The 5,079-nt window shown below is 36.6% G+C and overlaps 1 pseudogene; it reads right to left on the bottom strand.

The window, feature by feature from the left end:
- Nucleotides 1-2,562: 2,562 nt before the first annotated feature.
- Nucleotides 2,563-2,681, bottom strand: LOC111736779 (annotated as a pseudogene).
- Between the last annotated feature and the right edge of the window lie 2,398 nt (nt 2,682-5,079).

The raw sequence follows: 5,079 nt of genomic DNA, 5'->3' as shown, positions 1-5,079 counted from the left end.
CAGTAATCTTATCCAGACATTCTCTTTGGTGGTGGTTGTTGCTTCTAGTCACCTGTAAAATGTCTCTTTCAAGAAGGAATCGTTGATTTGGCTTTCCCAGGAACTGTTTTCTTAATGGCAAATTTGGAAAACAAACAAACAAACAAACAAACAAACAACTTTAGCATATACTCATAATTGCCTAAGAGGTTGCTTAGCACTAGGAATCAATCTGATACTATGACTGTGGGCATTTTATGGGGAAAGATAAAAGAATGATAATGCTTGCTGTTGGCAATAGTTCATGGAAAACGGGCTTCATACACAGCCTTTGGCAGAGAGAAATTTGCCTATATGTATTACAGACTTTTAAAAATGGTTGGAACCCTTGACCCAGCAATTTCTAAGGAAATGCCAGACATGTGCTCAAAGACATTTGTACAAGGATGTATCATCATTATTTTTCATAGAAAAATTTAAAACTATATAAATGTCAAATTTGGGGCTTTGTCAAGATGAAATTTGGTGAGTTTGTGAAAGGACTATTACGTCGTCATTATAACAACGGAAATTTTCAACGATACTGTATTTTTACTAAAATACAGTATAAAACAATATGTACATTGAGGTATTATACTTGGGCTACGCCAACCAGTGTTTAGATTCTTTCCTTTATTCACCAAATACTTTAAAGCATCTATAAGCACCAGACACTGTTTCAGGCTCTGGGGATGTAGCAATGAAATGAAATTAGCATTTCTGCAATAACTGTTCAAAATGCTATGAAGGACACATTCAGGATGTGGTGGTGGGAGCACTTTGAAACACTCACCTTGAAACACTCACCTCGAAACACTCTCGGCAAATTATACTAAGTAAGCATAACACCCAGCAGAGGCCAGCACACAGTAGGCACACAATAAATAGTCCTCGATTGGCTGGCTTTCTCTGGGGGCAAATATCCCAATCTCTGATCCACCCTGTGCAGTAGCTACTACACAGGGCAGGACCAGAAACCACCCTCCTCTCTCACTCCTGCCCTGATGTGGGGCCTGAATCCCAGGGAGACTTCTCCTCTTACGGAGACTTCTTCTCTTACGGAGACTTCTCTCCCAGCAGCCCTGGTTTCTCTCCCCAGAAGGCTCCTTACTGTCTCTGTAAATCACAGGGATGGAGAGTGAGAGGTAAAGGTGGGGGCTGGGCAGTGGTGTCTACAGAACTTCTCTCTAGAAGGATCTTGTCCTTGCTCCTCCTGAGTCAAGATGTCTTAAATAATCTTCCCTGTAAGTGTTTGTAGTTCAGTGAAAAATATTTCGACATCTCCCAATAACGCCTTCTTAGATGGTGGTGTAGATGTGTGTGTTTGTGAACTGAACAATTAATTACCAATGGGGCACATTGGTAATCCTTTGGGATTACCAGTTGGGATCCTTTTCTCCTCTGAGAAAAACTTAAGTTTCAGTTGGAAACACCCTGGTGCTTTTGCAGGGCTGGGCTCCCAGAGTGGGTCCCCACATGGACCCAGCATGGAGTGGTGAAGAAGGTGGATTTGCCAGCACTCCATCCCAGAGAATTAAAAGGGAGTTGGCTATCACTTTATAGTCACGAGGGTGGCTATTAATTTTTTTAAAAAGATAATTGCAAGTGTTGGTGAGGATGTAGAGAAATCAGAATCCTCTTACACTGCTGGTGGGAATGTAAAATGATGCAGCTGCTTTGGAAAGCAGTCTGGCAATTCCTCAAAAAGTTAGATGTAGACTTACTATTTGACCCAGTAATTCTACTTCTAGGTATATTCCTAAGAGAAACAAAATATGTCCACACAAAACCTTGTACCTGAATGTTTATTATTCATAATAGCCAAAAGGTAGAAAGAATCCAATATCCATGAACTGATGCATGGATAAGCAAAATGTGGTATATCCATACAATGGAATATTCTGCCATAAAAATGAAGTACTGATACATGTTACAACATAGATGAACCTTGAAAACATTATGCTGAGTGAAACAAACCAATCACAAAAGAGTGCATATTTTATGATTCCGTTTACGTTAAATGTCCAGAATAGGCAAATCTATAGAAATAGGAAGTGAATTAGTTGTTGCCAGGACTAGGGGGAGGTGAGAAGTTTTGGGGGATGATGTTTGAGAAACATGGGTTTTTTTCTGGGATGATAGAAATGTTTTACAATTGGTCGTGGTGATGTACTGAATTTAAATGAGTGAATTGTGTGGTATGTGAATTATATCTCAATAAAACTGCTACCTCGCCCCCCCCACCCCCAAAATAACATGAAAAAAAAAGAGCTGGGATGGATTAGGTGAAACCCCAACAGGGCAATTTTAGAGAGGACTGTTGTAAAGGAAATTTTTATTCACCAGGGTTCTCCCTCTGCCTACACATAATCTTTTGTAATGACCATAACTTTGTATAGTTCAGAAGAGCTATAGAAATGTAGTTATTAGTAACAACTTATATTTTATTTATTTTTTAATTTTTTTTAGGCAAGGCAACCCTTGGTTAACCTCACAGATTGCAAGGACCTTGTCAGCTTACAACCCCTTATTTTTTATTTTTTACACCTATACCACCTGGTCTTCCTAGGTGGTCTTCCATCCAAGTACTAACCAGGCCCAACCCTGCTTAGCTTCTGAGATGAGATGGGATCGGCTTTGTTCAGGGTGGCATGGCTGTAGACAACAACGTACACTTTAAAAGCACCTACCATGTGCCACCATTCTGCATGCTTTACACTTATTAACTCAAAGCCATGAAGTAGATTTACTATTGTAATATCCATATTATAGCTAGGGACCAAAGCACCGAAGACCGTGACTTAGATCTGGATCAGTGAACTTTTCCTGTAAAGGGCTAGATAGTTGATATCTTAGGCTCTGTGGAACAAGAGGCAAAATTGAGGATATTATGTAGACATTTATATAACAAGAGAGAAAACAAATTTCCAAAAAAAATTATTGGGGAAATTTAAAATATAATAATAACTGAGCACAATTTTTGGTAATACTGGTTTACCAATAGAACAGAATTATTTCGGATAATATTTTGCTTAACTGAGGTTCAAAGTTAGGTTTCCTATCATTAAAATTGATCACAAATATTCAACTGTTAATGTTGATTTATAAAGAAATTTTATGTATTTCATCTTTGAGAATATCTTTCACACAGGTAGGTACTGCCAAATGCTGCTATTAGTCCATGAGTGTATAATTTTAATTAAGCATATATATTTTTGGAAGGTAGTTTAGAATTCTAGGAGATCCTTCTATTGGTAGGTGCTGTTTAGCATACCACTACATTGCAAATCAATCATTTCCAATTAAAAGTTAGGTGGATGCTCTTCAATTGCTTAGTAAAATGGATTTTGAAATACAGATGATTTTTCGCATTTGCATTTAAGTTTAAAAAGCACTTCTGGAACTGTAGTTTAAGTCTGGAATATATGTCTGCTGCAAATTTGTGTGGGAAGGAAGATCTTGCTTCCCATTTTCACTTCTGACTACCCAGGAAGTATAGAAAGCAGCTTGACATTACTTGGGATGTACACAACATCAGCTATTAAAAGGACTTTACCACAGTATAAAATTTGCATGTAAGTGCTGTTTTGCCTTGTAATTATAGCTGAATTCATTAAGAAGCATTATCAAGTCTTCAGCAAAAGATAACTTCAAAATCCATTCTTCTTTGATAATAGTGGTTCTCCTCAGAAAGAATTTAATCTCAGCCCTATGCTCAAAAACTAGGAATAAAACTTTACTACTGCTAAGCCATCAAACCACTTTATGGTAGCATAAGTCAGGATATTAGCTTCTAGATTTACAAAAATTCACTGAACCAATGATAGTTAAGTTCATTGACAATGAATGAAATTCACCATTGACAATACTGGTTCCATAACACATGATATATTCAAATATTTTCCATAAAATACTACTTGAATAATATAGTGAATAACCATAAGCTTTAAATGCCTAACATTTCCACAAGCTTTGTAAATGAATCCAGCTATAGCTTTTTCTGCTTCACACACATTTCTACCACCTCTAAGTTGTAAAATATCTTAGCAGATTCTACTTCAGTTTATACTGAAATGTTTTCGCAACTTCTTTGAAAATAGTTTTTTAAAAACAGCTTTGTTGAGATTTAACTCACATACCATACAATTCGCCCATTTAAAGCGTATGATTTTATTTCAAAAATATTCTTTCCTATAGTTGTTTCACAGAAGCTATTCATAGAGGCTAAATTCTTCAGTCACTTCAGATTTGTCATTGACTCCTTGAATAAACAACTGAGTAGTATCAATACCATCTATCAACTCATCATGAGCCAATGAAAACCATTTAAATGATTTGCTTTGGTTATTTATTGACTATTGATACCGTCCCCAATGTTCTCAGCTCTCTGAGCAAATGTTCCTGCCGAAACAATATTAAACAAGTTTCTTTTCTCTGGATGCATTTCTTTGGCTGCTTCAGTCAAATGCAGTTTAATGAACTCATCCCTAAATGGCTTTCCTTGCTTGGCTAACAAATGAGCCACTCAAAAACTTGCTTTGACCGCAGCCTCATTTCCGTTATTTAATTTTTGTGAAGAAATTCTGCTATGATGAGATACTCCATTTGGAATGTTCTATTTTTTTCCTGGTGGTTGCTTTCCTGTGAGATGGGAATATTATGATCCGTCATTTGTCTGGTAATACTAACATAATCTATTATTTTAGCCCACCTACAGTGGCATTGCATATAAATAATACTTTGCCATCTAATTTGATAAAATAATCCATACTCCATACTTGAAAATAATCCATACTATGATTTAAAAGCATGACATTTGAAGTCCATTTTTCTCTTCTTTTCTTGTTCTGGCATGGTAATTAAAAAATTTGCATTGGTAATTTAAAAAAAGAAACAAAATGTCATGGTATGATCCTACATACATGTGGCATTTGAAACACCGTTGAGTTATAATGGCATCACTGTGACATGCAGTGTGCTGAGCAGCCATATTAAGTGATGAGAATGCTACGTATAATCTCTGTCCTGACTACACAACTCTGCTATTGTAGCATGAAAGCA

The sequence above is a fragment of the Pteropus vampyrus genome, unplaced genomic scaffold (assembly GCF_000151845.1).
Source record: "Pteropus vampyrus isolate Shadow unplaced genomic scaffold, Pvam_2.0 Scaffold1, whole genome shotgun sequence".
Taxonomy (NCBI): Eukaryota; Metazoa; Chordata; class Mammalia; order Chiroptera; family Pteropodidae; genus Pteropus; species Pteropus vampyrus.
The sequence above is the reverse complement of the archived record's forward strand: the minus strand, read 5'-3'. Positions and strand labels throughout refer to the sequence as shown.